This window comes from Cervus elaphus, chromosome 29 (assembly GCF_910594005.1).
Source record: "Cervus elaphus chromosome 29, mCerEla1.1, whole genome shotgun sequence".
Taxonomy (NCBI): domain Eukaryota; kingdom Metazoa; phylum Chordata; class Mammalia; order Artiodactyla; family Cervidae; genus Cervus; species Cervus elaphus.
In genome coordinates this window covers 40,483,322-40,506,857 of record NC_057843.1, presented here as the reverse complement: position 1 = coordinate 40,506,857, position 23,536 = coordinate 40,483,322, and the positions used below count along the sequence as shown (strand labels likewise).

The 23,536-nt window shown below is 40.4% G+C and overlaps 2 long non-coding RNA genes across 2 annotated transcripts in view; both read right to left on the bottom strand.

Moving 5' to 3' along the window:
- Window positions 1–20,964, bottom strand: part of LOC122685923 — a 79,708-nt gene extending 58,744 nt beyond the window's left edge. The window contains exon 1 of the long non-coding RNA XR_006338571.1: window positions 20,922–20,964. This is a non-coding gene — a long non-coding RNA (uncharacterized LOC122685923). The remainder of the gene's footprint in view (window positions 1–20,921) is intronic.
- Window positions 20,965–22,521: 1,557 nt separating this feature from the next.
- LOC122685924 overlaps window positions 22,522–23,536 on the bottom strand; it is a 91,063-nt gene continuing 90,048 nt past the window's right edge. The window contains exon 7 of the long non-coding RNA XR_006338573.1: window positions 22,522–22,694. This is a non-coding gene — a long non-coding RNA (uncharacterized LOC122685924). The remainder of the gene's footprint in view (window positions 22,695–23,536) is intronic.

Here is a 23,536-nt window from a genome sequence, read left to right as displayed (position 1 = left end):
GAACGGGAGAAAATATTTGCAAATGATATGACCAACGAGGGATTGATATCCAAAATATATCAACAGCCCATACCACTCAATATCAAAAGACAGCTTAATTAAAAAATGGGCAGAAGACCTGAATAGACATTTTTCCAAAGAAGACATACAGAAAACCACAAAAAACAAATATTGGTGAGGATGTGAAGAAAAGGGAACTCTAGTAAACTGTTGATGGGAATGTAAATTGGTGTAGTTACTGTGGAAAACAACATGGAGGTTCAACAAAAAACTAAAAATAGAACTACCATATGACCCATCAATTTCACTCCTGGCTATATATCAGAAGAAAGTGGAAACACTAATTTGAAAGATACATGCACCACAATGTTCACAGCACCATTATTTACGGTAGCCAAGATATGGAAGCACCATTATTTACAATAGCTAAGTTTCCATAAACAGATGAATGGATAAAGAAAATGTAGTATATTTAAATATAATGGAATACTCCTTAGCCATAAAAATAACAAATTTTGCCATATTCAACAACAGGGATGGACCTCAAGGGAATTATGCTGAGTAAAATAAGTCAGAGACAAATATTATACATTATCACTTATATGTGGAATCTAAAAACTAAAATGAACTAGTGAATGCAATGAAAAAGAACAGACTCACAAATATAGAGAACAAACTAGTGGTTACCAGAGGGGAGAAGGTGGGAGGGGCAATCGAGGAGTACGGGATTAACATACAAGCTATGTGTTAATTAAATAAGCTACAAGGATATACTATACAGGGAATATACCATACAGTCAATACTTTATAATAACTAAAAAGAGTATAATCTAAAAAAATTTGAATCACTGTGTTGTATACCTGAAACTAGTTTAATACTATAACTCAGCTCTACCTCAATGACAAATAAAACACTTAACTGGCAGGGACTTTGTAAAAGCAGCAGTTTGAAATGACCCAGCATAGGGATGAGCATGTAGCAACTGACCAACCAAAACAAATTCCCTTTCCCCATTTTATTTGCTTTCTTAACTGTTTCCATAGAGTACTCTTTGACCATTTCATTCCAAACATTATGAAGAATTGGCATAGTTATTATTATAAAATATCTCCCAATAGATGCATAAACATGTAAGATGGGTTATAATCCAGAGTCTTGTTCCCTCTCCCTTCTCCTGGAAACTGGCTACCTAAAATAAAGAAATAAGCCTATTTGACAATCTTTTTAGAAGGAAATGATTTATATTGAATCCACAGGAAATTAACACTGGTCTATTCTTAACTATTAGGGGAAGGGATAAAAATTTACTAACTGCATGGAAACAATAATAAGCAGCAAATAGCACATATGATAAAAGAAAAGGGGGAGGAGTGAAGAAAGTGATGAGGTATTTTTTTAACAAGGCAAGCAGGACAATGACCAGGAAGGAGAATTTTTTTTTTAAAGCAACAGTGAATCTTTTTATGACTACAGCTTTGTACTTTTAAAATTTTGGACGCTTGTATAAAAGTGAGATTATTAGGTAAAAGGTATAAGCAGTTTAAAGATTTTGGTACAAATTTCTTCCTGTTTTCTGAAAACTCATCCTTCATAGTAAAACAAATACATATTCAGGCAAGCAAACAAGCAACAACAATATAACTAAAAGCCAGAGAAGGTAAGAAAGAGGAGAAAATGGAAAGAACTGCTTTTATCAAGTGTTTTAATGCTCCAGGTATGCTAGGAATTATACATAGTTAAATTGCTTAATCCCCATGACAAATTTATACCATTCTCACTTTATATATTAAAATTGAGGTCTCAGGAAACCTAAGTAACTTGCCACAGACAGTGTGCATGACACAGCCGGGAAGCCAAGTGCGCCTCAAAACCAAGCCCTCTAGTTCCATCTCAAAATCCTTGTACCACAATGGTCGAACTCTTTAATTTCTGAAAAGGAAAAAGAGCATGGGAAAATTTTTAATTTCCCCAAAATACAACCAAAGTTCCTAAATACTTAATAAACTGAGTCCTAAATTCTGATTATTTTCTTCTGTGGATGGCCTAAGAATTTCTTTAGCAGTTCGGAAAGGAAAGAAATCATCTTTCATTTTGTGCAAGACACAGACAGGCGCATTTTCACAATGACCTCCCTAAGACAGTAACCCTCCTCTTGCATCTCCCCAGGAGTCATTAGTGAATCCCTGAGTCCTCCATTCCTGCTTTCAAGAGATCTGCCAGCCCAGCAGTAGTGGCACTAATGAGACCTGGCCACCACGTAATAGATGCCAAGGACTCGGAGGAGAGAGGGGCCTGGTTTCACCATGCCTCTCCCCCTTGCTACAAACATTAAGTCCAGTCGAATTCCTCACAATAAAACTGATGACAAAACTTACAGAAAGGAAACTGTCAGGGGGTCAGAAGTCACAGAAACCACTGGAGAACCAATTAAAAGTGGGGATTTTCCAGCTTCCCTGTGACAGATATTTTTGTGTCCATTCCCCCCTCAACCTCAAGGAAAATGGTGAGATATTTAGGTTGATAAAAAAGTAATTGCAGTTTTGGAATGTGAATTTTAAATCATTATAACTAGGCTCAGACAGACACATCTGTATTAATCAAAATAGGAACCATTACAATTAACACATTTTTGCCAATGAGAAATAAGTTTGTTTATTCCTGTAGCATAAAAATCCATGCTTCAGGATTTGATGAACTTTTGGAAAACATTTTCTGCTTCATGCTGGTTGTAGAAGCATTTTCCCTACAAAAAGATGATTGAATAAGTGGTAGTTGGTTGACGAGATGTCAGGTGAATACGGAGCATGAGGCAAAACTTGTAGCCCAGTTTGTTCAACTTTTGAAGTGTTGGTTCTGCTGCAGCATTGTCACTGAAAAGAATTGGGCCCTTTCTGTTGAAACCAATGCTGGCTGCAGACAATGCAGTTTTCTGTGCATCTCACTGATTTGCTGAACATACTTCTCAGATGTAATGGTTTTGCTGGAATTCAGAAAGCTGTAGTAGGTCAGATGGGCAGCAGATCACCAAACAATGACCATAACTGGTTTTTGGTGCAAGTTTGTCTTTGGGAAGTGCTTTGAAGCTTCTTCTCAGTCCAACTGCTGAGCTGGTTGTTGCCAGTTGTCATATAAAATCCACTTTTTATCACATGTCACAATCTGATCAAGAAATGGTTTGCTGCTGTTGTATAGAATCAGAGAAGATAACACTTCAAAATACCAATTTTTTAAATTTTCAGTCAACTCATGGGGTACCCACTTACCGAGCTTTATTACCTTTCCAATTTGCTTCAAATGCTGAATGACCAGAGAAGGGTCAGTGTTCAACTCATTGGCAACTTCTCGTGTAGTGGTAAGAGGGTTAGCTTTGATGATCCTCTGAATTGTCACTGTTAACTTCTTATGGCTAGCCACTATGCTCCTCATCTTAAAGACTTTCAACTCCTTTGCAAAACTTCTTGAATCACCACTGCACTGTACGTTCATTAGCAATTCCTGGACCAAATGCGTTGTTGATGCTTCAAGTTGTCTCTGCTACTTTACAATCCATTTTGAACTCAAATAAAAAAATCTCTCAAAACAAGATGGTGGAGGAGTAGGTGGACATGGAGGACATCTCTCTTCATGGATACATCAATAATACACGTTCAGACACAGAAGTGCATGCAGAGTACCAGCTGAGAGTGGACAGGAGTGTCCAAGCAGAGGAAAAGAATATATAGAACAATATAAAACTCGAGCTCAAGTCTTGAGCCTTTGGAGTGGGAGCACTGAGTCCAAGACCCAAGACTACCAGAGAACTAACTCTCAGTTCAGTTCAATTCAGCCTCTCAGTCATGTCTGACTCCTTGCAACCCTATGAACTACAGCACGCCAGGCCTCCCTGTCCATCACCAAGTCTTCCTCTTGGATTGATCCCTTGATCATTAGGTAGTGTCCTTCCTTATCTCTTGTAATCTTCTTTATTTTAAGGTCTATTTTGTCTGACATGAGGATTGCTACTCTGGTTTTATTTTGCTTCCCATTTGCAAGGAATAATGGGAAGCAGAAGAACGAATCAGTGAGCTGGAAGATAAAATGGTGGAAATAACTTCTGAAGATCAGAATAAAGTAAAAAGAATGAAAAGAACTGAGGATAGTCTCAGAGACCTCTGGGACAATAACAATGTACCAATATTTGAATTATAGGGGTCCCAGAAAAAGAAGAGAGAAACAAAGGGTATGAGAAAATTTTTGAAGAGATTACAGTTGAAAATTGAAAGAGTTTCTAAAAATCTTTTTAAGAACTGCAGAGGAAGGAACACTTCCAAACTCATTCTATGAGACCACCATCACCTGGAACAGACTGGTTCCAAACAGGAAAAGGAGTATGTCAAGGCTGTATATTGTCACCCTGCTTATTTAACTTTTTTGCTTACTTAACAACAAGGAAAAGGAATAGTCCATCAAGTCCAAGAGTCACAAAGAGTCCCATACAGGATAAACACAAGGAGAAACACACCAAGACACATACTAATCAAACTAACAATGACTAAACACAAAGAAAGAATATTAAAAGCAGCAAGGGAGAAGCCACAAATAACATACAAGGGAAACCCCATACACTTAATAGCTGACCTTTCAGCAGAAACTCTGCAGGCCAGAAGAGAATGGCAGGATATATTTAAAGTATTGAAAGGGGAAAATATACAACTAAGATTATAGTACCCAGCAAGGATCTCATTCAAAATTGATGGAGAAATATAAAGCTTTTCAGACAAGCAAAAGTTAAGAGAATTCAGTACCACCAAACCAGCTTTACAACAAATGTTAAAGGGACTTGTATAGCCAACAAATACAAGAGAAGAAAAAAGATCTACAAAATAAACCACAAACAATTAAGAAAATGGCAATAGGAACATACATATTAATAATTACTTTAAATGTAAATGGATTAAATGTTCCAACCAAAAGACACAGACTGGCTAAATGGATGCAAAAACAGAACCCATATATATGCTGTCTACAAGAAATCCACTTTAGACCTAAATACACATACAGACCGAAAGTGAGAGGATGGAAAAATATATTCCTTGCAAATGGGAAGCAAAAGAAAACCAGAGTAGCAATCCTCATATCAGACAAAATAGACCTTAAAATAAAGAAGATTAGAAGAGATAAGGAAGGACACCACATAATGATCAAGGGATCAATCCAAGAGGAAGACATAATAACTGTAAATATCTATGCACCCAACATAGAAGCACCTCAATACATAAGACAAACACTGACAGACATAAAAGGAGAAATTAACAGTAACACAGTAATAACATGAAGCTTTAACACCCCACTCACACCAATGGGCAGATCATCAAAACAGAAAATTAATAAGGAAACACAAGTCTTAAATGATACATTAGATGAGATGGATCTCATTGATATCTTCAGGACACTCCATACAAATGCAGAAGAATAACCTTCTTCTCAAGTACACATGGAACATTCTCCAGGATAGACCACATCTTGGGTCACAAATCAAACCTCAGTAAATTTAAGAAAATTGAAATTGTATAAAGCATCTTCTCTGACCATAAGTCTATGAGACTAGATATTAATTACAAGGAAAAAAAGTCTAAGAAACACAAACACATGGAGATTAAACAACACATTTCTAAATAACCAACAGGTTACTGAAGAAGTAAAAAAAATTTCTAGAAACAAATGACAATGAAAACACGACATCTCAAAACATATGGGATGCTGCAAAAGCAGTTCTAAGAGGGAAGTTTATAGCAATACAATCCTACCTTAAGAAACATGAAAAACATCGAATATACAGCCTAACTTTACACCTAAAACAACTGGAAAAAAAAGAACAAAAACACCCCAAAATTAGTAGAAGGAAAGAAATCACAAAGATTCAAGCAGAAATAAATGAAAAAGGAATGAAAGAAACAATAGTAAAGATTAATAAAACTAAAAGCTGGTTCTTTGAGAAGATAAACAAAATTGACAAACTTTTAGCCAGACTCATCAAGAAAAAAAAAAAGAAAGAAGAATCAAATCAACAAAATTAGAAACGAAAAAGGAGAGGTTACAACAGACAGTGCAGAAATACAAAGGATTATAAGAGACAATATGAACAACTATATGGAAATAAAATGCATAACCTGGAAGAAATTGACAGATTCTTACAAAAGTTCAATATTCCAAGACTGAACCAGGAAGAAATAGAAATTATGAACAACCCAATTATAAGCACTGAAATTGAACCTGTGATTTAAAAAAAATCTCCCAAAAAACAAAAGCCCAGGACCAGATCGCTTCACAGGAGAATTCTATCAAACATTTAGAAGAGAGCTAATGCCTATCCTTCTAAAATTCTTTCCAAAAAAATGCAGAGAAAAGAACACTTCCAAACTCATTCTATGAGACCACCATCACCTGGAACAGACTGGTTCCAAATAGGAAAAGGAGTATGTCAAGGCTGTATATTATCACTCTGCTTATTTAACTTATACACAGAGTACATCCTGAGAAATGCTGGGCTGGATGAAGCACAAGCTGGAATCAAGATTGGCAGGAGAAATATCAATAAGCTCAGATATGCAGGTGACACCACCCTTATGGCAGAAAGCAAAGAAGAACTAAAGAACCTCTTGATGAAAGTGAAAGAGGAGAATGGGAAAAGTTGGCTTAAAGCTCAACATTCAGAAAACTAAAACCATGGCATCCAGTCCCATCACTTCATGACAAATAGATGGGGAAACAGTGGAAACAGTGGCAGACTTTATTTTTTTGGAGCTCCAAAATCACTGTAGATGGTGACTACAGCCATGAAATAAAAAGATGCTTACTCCTTGGGAGAAAAGTTATAACCAAAATAGAGAGCATATTAAAAAGAAGAGACATTACTTTGCCAACAAAAGCCCATCTAGTCAAGGCTATGGTGTTTCCAGCAGTCATGTATGGATATAAGAGTTGGACTATAAAGAAAGTTGAGTGCCGAGGAGTTGATGCTTTTGAACCATGGTGTTGGAGAAGACTCTTGAGAGTCCCTTGGACAGCAAGGAGATCCAACCAGTCCATCCTAAAGGAAATCAGTCCAGAATATTCACTGGAAGGATTGATGTTGAAGCTGAAACTCCAATACTTTGGCCACCTGATAAAAAGAACTGACTCATTTGAGAAGACCTTGATGCTGGGAAAGATTGAAGGTGGGAGGAGAAGGGGATGACAGAGGATGAGACGGTTTGATGGCATCACCGACTCAATGGACATGAGTCTGAGTAAACTCTGGGAGTTGGTGATGGACAGAGAGGCCTAGCATGCTGCAGTCCATGGGGCCGCAAGGAGTCAGACATAACTGAGTGACTGAACTGATCACCCTGATACCAAAACCAGACAAAGACAACACAAAGAAAGGAAACTACAGGCCAATATCACTGATGGACATAGATGCAAAAATCCTCAACAAAATTTTAGCAGACAGAATTCAGCAACACGTCGAAAAGCTCATACACCATGATCAAGTTTGATTTATTCCAAGAATGCAAGGATTCTTCAATATATGCAAAGCAATCAATGTGGTACACCATATTAACAAATTAAAAGATAAAAACCATATGATAATCTCAACAGATGCAGAAAAAGCCTTTGACAAAATTCAGCACCCACTTTTGATTAAAACTCTACAAAAAATGAAGATCAGGAACAAGACAGGAGTGTCCACTGTCACCACTATTATTCAACATGGTACTGGAAGTCCTAGCTACAGCAATCAGAGAAGAAAAAGAAATAAAAGGAATGCAAATCAGAAAAGAAGAAGTAAAGCTCTCACTGTTTGCAGATGACATGATACTCTACATAGAAAATCCTAAAGATAGTATCAGAAAATTACTAGAGCTAATCAGTGAATTTAGCAAAGTTTCAGGATACAAAATCAATATGCAGAAATCACTTGCATTTCTATATGCTAACAATGAAAACTCAGAAAGAGAAATTAAGGAATCAATCCCATTCACCACCGCAACAAAAAGAATTAAATAACTTGAAATAAACTTACCTAAGGAGACAAAAAACTGTACACAGAAAATTATAAGACACTGATGAAAGAAATCAAAGATGACATAAACAGATGGAGAGAGATTCCATGTTCCTGGGTAGGAAGAATCAATATTGTGAAAATGACTATACTACCAAACACAATCTACAGATTCAATGTGATCCCTATCAAATTGCCATTGGCATTTTTCACAGAACTAGAACAAAAAATCTCATAATTCTAATAGAAACACAGACCCTGCATAGCCAAAGCAATCTTGAGAAAGAAGAACGGAGCTGGAGGAATCAACCTTCCTGACTTCAGGTTATACTACAAAGCTACAGTCATCAAGACAGTATGGTACTGGCACAAAAACAGAAATATAGACCAAGGGAACAAGATAGAAAGCACAGAAATAAGCCCATGCACCTATGGGTACCTTATTTTTGGCAAAGGAGGCAAGAATATACAATGGGGCAAAAACAGCCTCTTCAATAAATGGTGCTGGAAAAACTGAACAGCTACATGTAAAAGAATGAAATTAGAAAACTTCCTAACACCATACACAAAGATTAACTCAAAATGGATTAAAGACCTAAATGTAAGACCAGAAACTCTTAGAGGAAAACATAGGCAGAGTACTTGATGACACAAATCAAAGCAAGATCCTCTATGACCCACCTCCTAGAGGAATGGAAATAAAAACAAAAGTAAACAAGTGGGATCTGATTAAACTTAAAAGCTTTTGCATAGCAAAGGAAACTGTAAGCAAGGTGAAAAGACAACTCTCAGAACAGGAGAAAATACTAGCAAATGAAACAACTGACAAAGGATTAATTTCCAAAATATACAAGCAGCTCATACAGCTCAATGCCAGAAAACAAAACAACCCAATCAAAAAGTGGGGAAGAGGCTTAAACAGATATTTCTCCAAAGAAGACATACAGATGGCTAACAAACACATGAAAAGATGCTCAACATCGCTCATTATTACAGAAATGCAAATCAAAACTACAATGAGATATCACCTCACACTGGTCAGAATGGGCATCATCAAAAAGACTACAAACCATAAATGCTGGAGATGATGTGGAGAAAAGGGAACACTGTTTTGGTGGGAATGTATATTGATACAGCCACTATGGAAGATGGTATGCAGAGTCCTTAAAAAACTAGGACTAAAACCACTATATGGCCCAGCAATCCCAAATCTAGGCATATACCCTGAGGAAACCAAAATTGAAAAAGACACATGTATCCCGTTGTTCATTGCAGTGCTATTTACAATAGCTAGAACATGGAAGCAACCTAGATGTCCATCAACAGATGAATGGGTAAAGAAGTTGTGGTACATAAACACAATGGAATATTATTACTCAGCCATAAAAAGGAACACATGTGAGTCAGTTCTGATGTGGTGGATGAACCTAGAACCTATTATACACAGTGAAGTCAGTCAGAAAGAGAAAGAGCAAGATAAATATATTCTACTTCAGAAAACTAAGATCATGGCATCTGGTCCCATTACCTCATGGGAAATAGATGGGGAGACAGTGGAAACAGTGTCAGACTTTATTTTTTTGGGCTCCAAAATCACTGCAGATGGTGATTGCAGCCATGAGATTAAAAGAGGCTTACTCCTTGGAAGGAAAGTTATGACCAACCTAGATAGCATATTAGAAAGCAGAGACATTACTTTGCCAACAAAGGTCTGTCTAGTCAAGGCTATGGTTTTTCCAGTGGTCATGTATGGATGTGAGAGTTGGACTGTGAAGAAAGCTGGACACTGAAAAATGGATGCTTTTGAACTGTGGTGTTGGAGAAGACTCTTGAGAGTCCCTATCCAACCAGTCCATCCTAAAGGAGATCAGTCCTGGGTGTTTACTGGAAGGACTGATGCTGAAGCTGAAGCTCCAATACTTTGGCCAGCTGATGCTAAGAGCTGACTTATTTGAAAAGACCCTGATGCTGGGAGGGATTGGGAGCAGGAGGAGAAGGGGACGACAGAGGATGAAATGGCTGGATGGCATCACTGACTCGATGGGCATGAGTTTGAGTAAACTCTGGGAGTTTCTGATGGACAGGGAGGCCTGGCGTGCTGCGATTCATGGGGTCTCAAAGAGTTGGACACGACTGAGCTACTGAACTGAACTGAATTGAACGCATGTATAAGAAATCTAGAAAAATGGTACTTAAGAACTTATTTACAGGATAACAGTGGAGAAACAGACATACAGAATAGGCTTATGGACATGAGGAGAGGGGAGGAGAGGGTGAGATGTATGGAAAAAGTAACATGGAAACTCACATTACCATATGTAAAATAGATAGCCAACGGGAATTTGCTGTATGGCTCAGGAAATTCAAACAGGGACTCTGTATCAATCTAGAGGGGTGGGATTGGGCCGGACATGAGAGGGAGGTTCAAAAGGGAGGGGATATATGTATACTTATGGCTGATTCATGTTGAGGTTTGACAGAAAACAACAAAATTCTGTAAAGCAATTATCATTCAATAAAAAAAAATAGATTAAAAAAATCTCTCAAATTTGTTTTTTGTCTAACATCATTCTCATAGTCTAAAATAAATATAAAATAAACAGCAAGTAATAAGTCATTAGCAAAAAAACAAAGTGAGAAATGCACATTAAAATGATGTATAACATAATGTGTAATACACTTATCTAAGAATGTATTCCAGTATCAAACAGCACAGTTCAACAATGCAAAACTGCAATTACTTTTGCATCAACCCAATATAAACCAAGGGTAGGAAACTCTGCTGTAGGAAAGGAACCTATAGAATTTACAGTAGTGGGTTCAAAGCAATTTAGGAGTAATTAAAGATATTCTAGTTTCTTGGACTGAAAGGAGATCCAATCAGTCCATCCTAGAGGAGATCAGTCCTGGGTGTTCATTGGAGGGACTGATGCTGAAGCTCCAAAACTTTGGCCACTTCATGCGAAGAGTTGACTCATTTGAAAAGACCCTGATGCTGGGAGGGATTGGGGGCAGGAGGTGAAGGGGATGACAGAGGATGACATGGCTGGATGGCATCACCGACTCGATGGACATGAGTTTGAGTAAACTCCAGGAGTTTGTGAAGGACAGGGAGGCCTGGCGTGCTATGATTCATGGGGTCACAAGCAGTCTGACATGACTGAGCGACTGAACTGAACTGAAGGCTTCCCCATGTGGCACAGTGGTAAAGAATTTGCCTGCCAATGCAGGAGATGCAAGTTCAATCCCTGGGTCAGCAAGATCCCCTGGAGTGGAAAATGGCAACCCATTCCAGTATTCTTGCCTGGGAAATCCCATGGACAGAAGAGCCTGGTGGGCTACAGTCCCTGGGGTCACAAAGAGTAGGACACAGATACACGCACACATTTGATCTATGCTTAAAACTGGTACACTACCAATTCTACCACATTTTAGTGGCCAAAACAAGTCACAAAGCCAGCCTAGATTCAAGGTGTGGAGAAACAGTGTTCACCTACTAATGGAATGAATCACAAAGTCACATACATGATATAGGAAAGGAAATCACTACAGCTATTTTGTCATCAATCTTCCATACCTCCCTTTTTCAGGCTCTCAAAACCTGAATTAATAAGCAGAGGTCACTTGATAAATACATAATTAAATCTAACTGGATAGTGTTCACGGGTTGTTTCAATCAAGCTCAAAAGAACTTGATCAGTTGCTCCAAACCCAGAATGTATCAGAACACCAGACTGCCCTTTTCCTTCTCCTGCCCCACCCATACCCCTCAAACGTCTATTTGGAGATTACCTCTCAGACAGGACTTTTTCTGCGGGTGCCTGCCACTAACCCTTCCCATTCTGTACTGCTTTTTGCTGATTTCACTCTTCTGGTGACACCCACTTCCACATAATGGATTTATTTTCTATAGTCTCTACAATAATTACTATGTTAGGTGTTTAGTCAATAAAAATTTAATTCTGCTAAAGTTGACACAGGGAAAGACAGAGGAAAACATTCTCTCTTCATCTCCCACCTCTTCTTCAGGGGTATCAAGACAACAGCACTCTGAAATCTGGAAGAAGAATCATTTACTTTTTGCTTTCATTAGCCATTGCTATAATAACTGGAAATTTCTGGCCCTGTTGGTTCATAACTCAGTGGAAGAGCCCAAATGTCTGTGGACCACAGGTTTCCTGTAACAGCAGGGACAGTTCCTCAGCTCTTTCAGAACTGAAACCTAGATATTGTGCAGAAATGCAAGGAGCCCAAAACCTGTTAGAGTAAATTAGCATTTAGGTATCTGACATGCTTTGGAATGAGTCTTTCCATAGAAATTCATTTTCTAGGCCGCTATTCCATTACACAGTACCCTTCTTAGGAGAGCCCAAGGAAGAAATTTCTCTCTGATCTCAGGATGGGAAATAGTTGGGCTGCTTCTTAGTACTTGAGTGGTTTTGTGGTGGCTGTTACTACAGATAATGTGGATGCCTAAGGAGGACATCTCCATAGTGTGGTGCCAAATCTGAGACCCATCTCTAATAAATCTATAGGACTTCAGGTGTGAATTTTGGATAGTAACCCCACACCTGAATTTGCCTTATCTTTTCTATATACTCACCATTCCACTTCCCTGAATTATTTTTATGGTTTTTTTGGTCCTATTTGAGATACTTACACAAGCAGATTAAACACTCGTCAGAGCTTCAGAGAATAAATAAACAAATAAGTGCCAGTTTCTCAAGAAATGTATATGATTTTAGACACTTTTAACAATTCAATTGTATCTATTTTGCTAGAACTCTTCTTTTTCCTTTTCAGACACTCTGGCTAAGTTAATCATACTTCTCCAAGGTTCATTATTATCTTTGGCTTCAAAAGACTGCTCATATTTTTTTTCTTCTTCTCCCTATATCCTACTGCTATTCCTTACCTGTCCGAAGGCAACCATTTCAATGTGCTCTATGCATGTCCTTTTGTTGGTATGTGTCCTTATAAAACACAGGTTTTTTTTTTTTTTCTTTTTTTTTTATTAGTTGGAGGCTAATTACTTCACAACATTTCAGTGGGTTTTGTCATACATTGATATGAATCAGCCATAGATTTACACGTATTCCCCATCCCGATCCCCCCTCCCACCTCCCTCTCCACCCGATTCCTCTGGGTCTTCTCAGTGCACCAGGCCCGAGCACTTGTCTCATACATCCCACCTGGGCTGGTGATCTGTTTCACCATAGATAGTATACATGCTGTTCTTTTGAAAAATCCCACCCTCACATTCTCCCACAGAGTTCAAAAGTCTGTTCTGTATTTCTGTGTCTCTTTTTCTGTCTTGCATATAGGGTTATCATTACCATCTTTCTAAATTCCATATATATGTGTTAGTATGCTGTAATGTTCTTTATCTTTCTGGCTTACTTCACTCTGTATAAGGGGCTCCAGTTTCATCCATCTCATTAGGACTGATTCAAATGAATTCTTTTCAATGGCTGAGTAATATTCCATGGTGTATATGTACCACAGCTTCCTTATCCATTCATCTGCTGATGGGCATCTAGGTTGCTTCCATGTCCTGGCTATTATAAACAGTGCTGCGATGAACATTGGGGTGCACGTGTCTCTTTCAGATCTGGTTTCCTCAGTGTGTATGCCCAGAAGTGGGATTGCTGGGTCATATGGCAGTTCTATTTCCAGTTTTTTAAGAAATCTCCACACTGTTCTCCATAGCGGCTGTACTAGTTTGCATTCCCACCAACAGTGTAAGAGGGTTCCCTTTTCTCCACACCCTCTCCAGCATTTATTGCTTGTAGACTTTTGGATAGCAGCCATCCTGACTGGCGTGTAATGGTACCTCATTGTGGTTTTGATTTGCATTTCTCTAATAATGAGGGATGTTGAGCATCTTTTCATGTGTTTGTTAGCCATCTGTATGTCTTCTTTGGAGAAATGTCTGTTTAGTTCTTTGGCCCATTTTTTGATTGGGTCATTTATTTTTCTGGAATTGAGCTGCAGGAGTTGCTTGTATATTTTTTAGATTTAACCTTTGTCTGTTTCTTCATTTGCTATTATTTTCTCCCAATCTGAGGGCTGTCTTTTCATCTTATTATAGTTTCCTTTGTAGTGCAAAAGCTTTTAAGTTTCATTAGGTCCCATTTGTTTAGTTTTGCTTTTATTTCCAATATTCTGGGAGGTGGGTCATAGAGAATCTTGCTGTGATTTATGTCGGAGAGTGTTTTGCCTATGTTCTCCTCTAGGAGTTTTATAGTTTCTGGTCTTACATTTAGATCTTTAATCCATTTTGAGTTTATTTTTGTGTATGGTGTTAGAGAGTGTTCCAGTTTCAGTCTTTTACAAGTGGTTGACCAGTTTTCCCAGCACCACTTGTTAAAGAGGTTGTCTTTTTTCCATTGTATATCCTTGTCTCCTTTGTCAAAGATAAGGTGTCCGTAGGTTCGTGGATTTATCTCTGGGCTTTCTATTCTGTTCCATTGATCTATATTTCTGTCTTTGTGCCAGTACCATACTGTCTTGATGACTGTGGCTTTGTAGTAGAGTCTGAAGTCAGGCAGGTTGATTCCTCCAGTTCCATTCTTCTTTCTCAAGATTACTTTGGCTATTCGAGGTTTTTTGTATTTCCATACAAACTGTGAAATTCTTTGGTCTAGTTCTGTGAAAAATACCGTTGGTAGCTTGATAGGGATTGCGTTGAATCTATAGATTTCTTTGGGTAGAATAGCCATTTTGACAATATTGATTCTTCCAATCCATGAACACGGTATGTTTCTCCATCTGTTTGTGTCCTCTTTGATTTCTTTCATCAGTGTTTTATAGTTTTCTATGTATAGGTCTTTTGTTTCTTTAGGTAGATATACTCCTAAGTATTTTATTCTTTTTGTTGCAATGGTGAATGGTATTGTTTCCTTAATTTCTCTTTCTGTTTTTTCATTGTTAGTATATAGGAATGCAAGGGATTTCTGTGTGTTAATTTTATATCCTGAAACTTTACTATATTCATTGATTAGCTCTAGTAATTTTCTGGTAGAGTCTTTAGGGTTTTCTATGTAGAGGATCATGTCATCTGCAAACAGTGAGAGTTTCACTTCTTCTTTTCCTATCTGGATTCCTTTTGCTTCTTTTTCTGCTGTGATTGCTGTGGCCAAAACTTCCAACACTATGTTGAATAGTAGTGGTGAGAGTGGGCACCCTTGTCTTGTTCCTGATTTCAGGGGAAATGCTTTCAATTGTTCACCATTGAGGGTGATGCTTGCTGTGGGTTTGTCATATATAGCTTTTATTATGTTGAGGTATGTTCCTTCTATTCCTGCTTTTTGGAGAGTTTTAATCATAAATGAGTGTTGAATTTTGTCAAAGGCTTTCTCTGCATCTATTGAGATAATCATATGGTTTTTATCTTTCAATTTGTTAATGTGGTGTATCACATTGATTGATTTGCGGATATTAAAGAAACCTTGCATTCCTGGGATAAAGCCCACTTGGTCGTGGTGTATGATTTTTTTAATATGTTGTTGGATTCTGTTTGCTAGAATTTTGTTAAGGATTTTTGCATCTATGTTCATCAGTGATATTGGCCTGTAGTTTTCTTTTTTTGTGGCATCTTTGTCTGGTTTTGGAATTAGGGTGATGGTGGCCTCATAGAATGAGTTTGGAAGCTTACCTTCATCTGCAATTTTCTGGAAGAGTTTGAGTAAGATAGGTGTTAGCTCTTCTCTAAATTTTTGGTAGAATTCAGCTGTGAAGCCATCTGGTCCTGGGCTTTTGTTTGCTGGAAGATTTTTGATTACAGTTTCGATTTCCTTGCTTGTGATGGGTCTGTTAAGATCTTCTGCTTCTTCCTGGTTCAGTTTTGGAAGGTTATACTTTTCTAAGAATTTGTCCATTTCATCCAAGTTGTCCATTTTATTGGCATAGAGCTGCTGGTAGTAGTCTCTTATGATCCTTTGTATTTCAGTGTTGTCTGTTGTGATCTCTCCATTTTCATTTCTAATTTCGTTAATTTTGTTTTTCTCTCTTTGTTTCTTAATGAGTCTTGCTAATGGTTTGTCAATTTTGTTTATTTTTTCAAAAAACCAGCTTTTAGCTTTGTTGATTTTTGCTATGGTCTCTTTAGTTTCTTTTGCATTTATTTCTGCCCTGATTTTTAAGATTTCTTTCCTTCTGCTAACCCTGGGATTCTTCCTTTCTTCCTTCTCTAATTGCTTTAGGTGTAGAGTTAGTTTATTTATTTGGCTTTTTTCTTGTTTCTTGATGTAAGCCTGTAATGCTATGAACCTTCCCCTTAGCACTGCTTTTACAGTGTCCCATAGGTTTTGGGTGGTTGTGTTTTCATTTTCATTCATTTCTATGCATATTTTGATTTCATTTTTGATTTCTTCTATGATTTGTTGGTTATTCAGAAGCGTGTTATTTAGCCTCCATATGTTAGAATTTTTAACAATTTTTTTCCTGTAATTGAGATCTAATCTTACTGCACTGTGGTCAGAAAAGATGACTGGAATGATTTCAATTTTTTTGAATCTTCCAAGACCAGATTTATGGCCCAGGATGTGATCTATTCTGGAGAAGGTTCCGTGTGCACTTGAGAAAAAGGTGAAGTTGATTGTTTTGGGGTGAAATGTCCTATAGATATCAATTAGGTCTAGCTGGTCCATTGTGCCATTTAAGGTTTGTGTTTCCTTGTTAATTTTCTGTTTAGTTGATCTATCCATAGTTGTGAGTGGGGTATTAAAGTCTCCCACTATTATTGTGTTACTATTAATTTCCTCTTTCATACTCATTAGTGTTTGCCGTACATATTGCGGTGCTCCTATGTTGGGTGCATATATATTTATAATTGTTATATCTTCTTCTTGGATTGATCCTTTGATCATTATGTAGTGTCCTTCTTTGTCTCTTTTCACATCCTTTATTTGAAAGTCTATTTTATCTGATATGAGTATTGCGACTCCTGCTTTCTTTTGGTCTCCGTTTGCATGAAATATTTTTTTCCAGCCCTTCACTTTTAGTCTGTATGTGTCTCTTGTTTTGAGGTGGGTCTCTTGTAGACAGCATATATAGGGGTCTTATTTTTGTATCCATTCAGCCAATCTTTGTCTTTTGGTTGGGGCATTCAACCCATTTATATTTAGGGTAATTATTGATAGGTGTGGTCCCGTTGCCATTTACTTTGTTGTTTTGGGTTCACGTTTATACAACCTTTTTATGTTTCCTGTCTAGAGAAGATCCTTTAGCATTTGTTGAAGAGCTGGTTTGGTGGTGCTGAATTCTCTCAGCTTTTGCTTATCTGTAAAGCTTTTGAATTCTCCTTCATATCTGAATGAGATCCTTGCTGGATACAGTAATCTAGGTTGTAAGTTATTCTCTTTCATTACTTTCAGTACGTCCTGCCATTCCCTTCTGGCCTGGAGGGTTTCTATTGATAGATCAGCTGTTATCCGTATGGGAATCCCTTTGTGTGTTATTTGTTGTTTCTCCCTTGCTGCTTTTAATATTTGTTCTTTGTGTTTGATCTTTGTTAATTTGATTAATATGTGTCTTGGGGTGTTTCACCTTGGGTTTATCCTGTTTGGGACTCTCTGGGTTTCTTGGACTTGGGTGGCTATTTCCTTCCCCATTTTAGGGAAGTTTTCAGCTATTATCTCCTCGAGTATTTTCTCATGGCCTTTCTTTTTGTCTTCTTCTTCTGGGACTCCTATGATTCGAATGTTGGGGCGTTTCACATTGTCCCAGAGGTCCCTGAGGTTGTCCTCATTTCTTTTGATCCTTTTTTCTTTTTTCCTCTCTGCTTCATTTATTTCCACCATTTTATCTTCTACCTCACTTATCCTATCTTCTGCCTCCGTTATTCTACTCTTGGTTCCCTCCAAAGTGTTTTTGATCTCATTCATTGCACTGTTCATTTTTAATTGACTCTTTTTTATTTCTTCTAGGTCTTTATTAAACATTTCTTATATCTTTTCAATCTTTGTTTCCAGGCTATTTATCTGTAACTCCATTTTGTTTTCAAGATTTTGGATCATTTTTATTATCATTATTCTAAATTCTTTTTCGGTAGATTCCCTATCTCCTCCTCTTTTGTTTGACTTGGTGGGCATTTTTCATGTTCCTTTACCTGTTGGGTATTTCTTTGCCTTTTCATCTTGTTTAGACTGCTGAGTCTGGAGTGGGCTTTCTGTATTCTGGAGGTCTGTGGTTCCTTTTTATTGTGGAGGATTTACCCAGTGGGTGGGGTTAGACCATTGGCTTGTCAAGGTTTCCTGGTTAGGGAAGCTTGCGTCAGTGTTCTGGTGCGTGGAACTTGATTTCTTCTCTTTGGAGAGCAGTGGAGTGCCCAGTAATGAGTTTTGAGATGGGTCTATGTGTTAGGTGTGACCTTGGGCAGCCTGTATGTTGACGTTCAGGGCTATGTTCCTGCGTTGCTGGAGAATTTGCGTGGTATGTCTTGCTCTAAAACTTATTGGCTCTTGGGTGGTGGTTGGTTTCAGTGTAGGTATGGAGGCTTTTGGACAGTCACTTATTACTTAAAGTTCCATGTAGTCAGGAGTTTTCTGGTGTTCTCCGGTTTTGGGCTTAAGTCTCCTGCCTCTGGATTTCAGTTTTATTCTTCCTGTAGTCTCAGGACTTCTCCAACTATACAGCACTGATTAGAAAACTTCTAGGTTAATGGCGAAAAGATTCTCCCCCGTTATGGACACCCAGAGAGGTTCACAGAGTTACATGAAGAAGAGGAGAGGGAGGCGGGAGATAGAGATGAGCAGGAGGAGAAAAAGGGGGACTCAAGAGGAGAGAGACAGATCTACGCAGCTGTCTGTTCCCAGAGTGTTCTCCGCAGCCCAGTCACCTACAAAGATTCACAGAATTGGATTGGAAAGAGAAGGGGAAAGGAGGAAATAGAGGTGTTCTGAGGTAGAAAACAGAGAGTCAAGATTGGGAGAGAATAATCTTCAGTTTAAAAATAGGGCTTCTCTTTTTTTTTTGTAAGGTTATAGTGTATTGAAAATGAAAATTAAGGAGTAGTAGAGGAGTACTAGAGGACTTTAAAAGAAATAAGAGAAAAAGAAAAATAGAAAATAAAAGAGAAAAAGGAAAGAAAAAAAGAAGAAAAAAGAAAAAGAAAAAAAAAGGAAAAAAAAGAAAGAAAAAAAATTTTTTTTCCCTAATTAAAAAAATCGTAAAAATCTATGGAAATGAAAGTTAAGGAGTAATGGGGGAGTAATAGGGAATTTTAAAGGAAAATAAAAGAGAAAAAATAAAAAAGAAAAAAAAAGAGAGAAAAGTAAAATTATATCTAGGAGTTTCTCTGGAGCTGTTGCGGTCAGTGTGGGTTCGGCTCAGTTTCAGATAGCTCCTCGTTCCAGCTCACACTTCTCGATATCTACAGGCCCCTTCCGGTGTAGTCAGTGTTTTCTACAGGGATTTTAATCTGTTGCACCAGTCCCTTCTGAAGCGGTTCCCTTTGTTTATTTGGCTTCTGTTTGCCGGTCTCTTCAGAGCCTCATTTCCGTCCTGACACAGGCGGGCGGAGGTGGACTCTTATTCAGGTAGCTAGTTCCGTCGCTCTGCGGGGCAGGGAGGGGCTGCCGCTGCGGGGCGGGGCTGCCGCTGCGGGGCGGGGCTTGCGCCGCGGGGGCGGGCTGGCGCTGCCGGGAGGGGCTGGCGCTGCGGGGAGGGACTGGCACTGCGGGGAGGGGCTGGCGCTGTGGGGCGGGGCTGGCGCTGCGGGGAGGGGCTGCCGCTGCGGGGCTGGGCTTGCGCTGCCGGGAGGGGCTGGCGCTGCGGGGCGGGGCTGCTGCTGTGGGGCGGGGCTGGCGCTGCCGGGCGGGGCTGGCACTGCCGGGAGGGGCTGGCGCTGCGGGGAGGGGCTGGCGCTGCGGGGCGGGGCTGGCGCTGCGGGGAGGGGCTGCCGCTGCGGGGCTGGGCTTGCGCTGCCGGGAGGGGCTGGCGCTGCGGGGCGGGGCTGCTGCTGTGGGGCGGGGCTGGCGCTGCCGGGCGGGGCTGGCGCTGCCGGGAGGGGCTGGCGCTGCGGGGAGGGGCTGGCGCTGCGGGGCGGGGCTGGCGCTGCGGGGAGGGGCTGCCGCTGCGGGGCGGGGCTGGCGCTGCCGGGCGGGGCTGGCGCTGCCGGGAGGGGCTGGCGCTGCGGGGCGGGGCTGGCGCTGCGGGGAGGGGCTGGCGCTGCAGGGAGGGGCTGGCGCTGCGGGGCGGGGCTGCTGCTGTGGGGCGGGGCTGGCGCTGCGGGGAGGGGCTGGCGCTGCCGGGAGGGCCTGACGCTGCTCAGGCTCCCGCCTGTTCTATATGGAGCGCGCCCCGCGCTGCGCGAGGTTCCAGCCCTCGGGTGTTCCACAAAAGCGCGGAGCGAAAAGCTGCGCCCGCTCTCTGTGCCTTCCCCGTCAGAGCGGTCCAGGCAGCCAGGGGCTTGGTGGGCGCACTCTCTCCAGGTGTGGCGCGCCCACTCCCTTCCACGGACCCAGTTTCAGTTTACGCTGGCGCCAGTCGGGTGCGCGCGCCTTCCGCCCTCCGCGTCCCCAGCCCCAGTCCCCGCCCGAGCCGGTCGGGTGCCTGCGCCCTGTGTCTCGCCGCGACCTTCCCCTCCCTCCTGCCTCCTGCCTCCTGCCTCCGGCGGGGCTGGGCCGGTCCGCAGCCTGCGAGCTCTTCTCTGGACTTTCTCGGTCCCTTTGTTCTGCGAACGGCCAGCAGTGTGTGCGGGCTGGTTAATTTACTCTCTCTCTTTTGGTCTCCCACAGTTCAAGTTGGCAACTCACAGAAGGTCCCTCCGATTGTCCTCAGGGCACTCAGGCCCGGACCCTACCCCAAGCAATGCCGCCTAAGACTCCCTTCCTGGGACGGATCTCCGTCCTTAGCTCTTTTGTCTCACTTTTTATCTTTTATATTTTGTCCTACCTCCTTTCGAAGACAATGGGCTGCTTTTCTGGGCGCCTGATGACCTCAGCTAGCGATCAGAAGTTGTTTTGCGCAGTTTGCTCTGCGTTCAGTTATTCTTTTGCTGGATTTGTAGGAGAGAAAGTAGTCTCCCCGTCCTACTCCTCCGCCATCTTGGCTCCTCCCTAAAACACAGTTTTGTATATGTGAATCTTAACGGTATATAAATATTGTTGTTGTAAAAGTCAATCTCTTTCTTTTTTCATCCGGCACTATGTTTTTAAGGTTCATATATTTTACTCTGGGTACATCTAGTCTGTTACTTCTCTCTGCTGAATAGCACAAACCAAACAGTTCCTGCCTCTTACTACCCAAAACTGCCTCCAATCCCCCATGCCACAAAAATACTGTGAAGACAATCCTTGTACATGGGGTGAATGCTTTTGAGAAACAAAGTGTGCTAGTCATAATTCCACCAGGACAGCACATGTACACTTTAACTGTCATAGACAAGCTAAAATGCCTTGCCACCTTACTCATACAGGACCTTCATGAACTCTGTGAGAAGTCATCCTTGATATGTACCCAGGAGTGGATTTGCTGGGTCAAGAAGTATACCTCGACCTAATTTGCTGTCACCATTGGAGCCCTCTGCAGAATTTCTACACCAGTTGATAGTCCCATTAGCAGTGTGTCGGGGTTCCCATGGTCCCATACCTCACACACTTGGCATTATCCTAAATTTGCCAGTCTAGTGCAAGCAAACTGATGTCTCAATTTATCCTGCATTTTTCTGTCAACGAATGAGTTTGAATGGGCTTCCTTGGTGGCTCAGCAGTAAAGAACCCACCTGCAATGCAGGAGATGCAAGAGATGTGGGTTCAATCCCTGGGTCAGAAAGACGCGCTGAAGGAGACAATGGCAACCCACACGAGTATCCTTGCCGGGACAATCCCATGGACAGAGGAACCGGGCAGACTACAATCTGTGGGGTCTCAAAGAGTCAGACACAACTGAGCAACTAAACAATGAGTTTGAGCATTTGTTAATATTCTTTATTTTTTGTATTTTTTTCTTTCTGTGAATTTTGACTCTCACATATTTGCCCATTTTTCAATGATGTATCTTTTCTGTTGATTTGCAACAGAGAGAAATTTTTCTAAAGTGAGCACACATTTCCTTATTTCTGTAGCACATAACTAGCACTACTATCCTTTCTGGCAGAACTAGAGTCACACAATGACCAGTATAAGTAACAATGCAGGGATCATAAGATGCTATAGAATCTAGTTACATGGGTACAAACCAATTGTTATGGACTGAATCAAGTCCCCCAAAATGTATATGCTGAAGCCCCTAACCTCCAGTGTGACTATATTTGGAGAGGTAGCCTTTAAGAAGGTTCAGTTCAGTTCAGTTGCTCAGTCATGTCTGACTCTTTGTGACCCCATGGACTGCAGTATGCCAGGCTTCCCTGTCCATCACCAACTCCCAGAGCTTGCTCCAGAGCTTGCTCAAACTCATGTCCATTGAGTCGGTGATGCCATCCAACCATCTCATCCTCTGTCGTCCCCTTCTCCTCTCACCTTCAGTCATTCCCAGAATCAGGGTCTTTTCCAATGAGTCAGTTCCTTGCCTCAGGTGGCCAAACTATTGGAGTTTCAGCTTTAGCATTAGTCCTTCCAATGAATATCCAAGACTGGTTTCCTTCAGTATGGACTGGTTGGATCTCCAAGGTAAATGAGGTCATAAATGTGGGGGTCCTACACCAATGTGGCTTGTCACCGTATAAGACTAGAAAGACATCGAGCAGGAAGGGCACACACAGGAAAAGGTCAGGTGATGATACAGCAAGAAGGTAGTCATTTGCACACCATGGCAAGAGGCCACAGGAGAAATCAAACCTGACAATACCTTGATCTCAGACTTCTAGCTTTCAGAACTGCAAGAAAATACATTTCTGTTATCTAAGCTACCCAGTCTGTGGTATTTTGTTATGGCAGCCCTCACAGACAAACATGCCAATCAACATGTAGGAAACATCTTTAGATTGAGTTATTTGCATCTAATGACTTTCTCTTATGATGCCCAGCTGTGTGATATACCAGACAGTGTAACCTGGCTGTCTTTCCAGAACATTATTTACTGAGTCAACTGAAAAAGTAGTCATATTCCAGATGATTTCTTCAGACTCTAGAAAATTTTTTTTTCTAATTGCAGGTGTAAATGTCATCTGTCTTAGCAGCATCTTCCAAAGCAGCACAGATAATAGATTGTGGATCCTGCCAGCTGACTGTCCACTCTCTTTTATATAACTCACCTTGCTTACTCAAGGATTTGAGAGAGGATCATCTCATCATTTAAGAGTACAAATAGAATTTTAGTAGAAGGGGTTTGCTTAAAAACTTACCAATTCTTTATCCTCCAGGGAAAATAATACTTCTGAAAACATAGTACCAGAAAAAGGATGGATTTCACATAACACCAATCAAATTGGCAATGGTTGTGTAGAGTATCGTGTTGAGAAAAATGCAAAGGTAAATATAAATTCAGTAGATAAAAATGCCATGATGGATAAGTAAGGTCTGCCACAGCCCCGGGTGTCAGGTGGAGCAGGCCTTATGTTTGTCATCTCT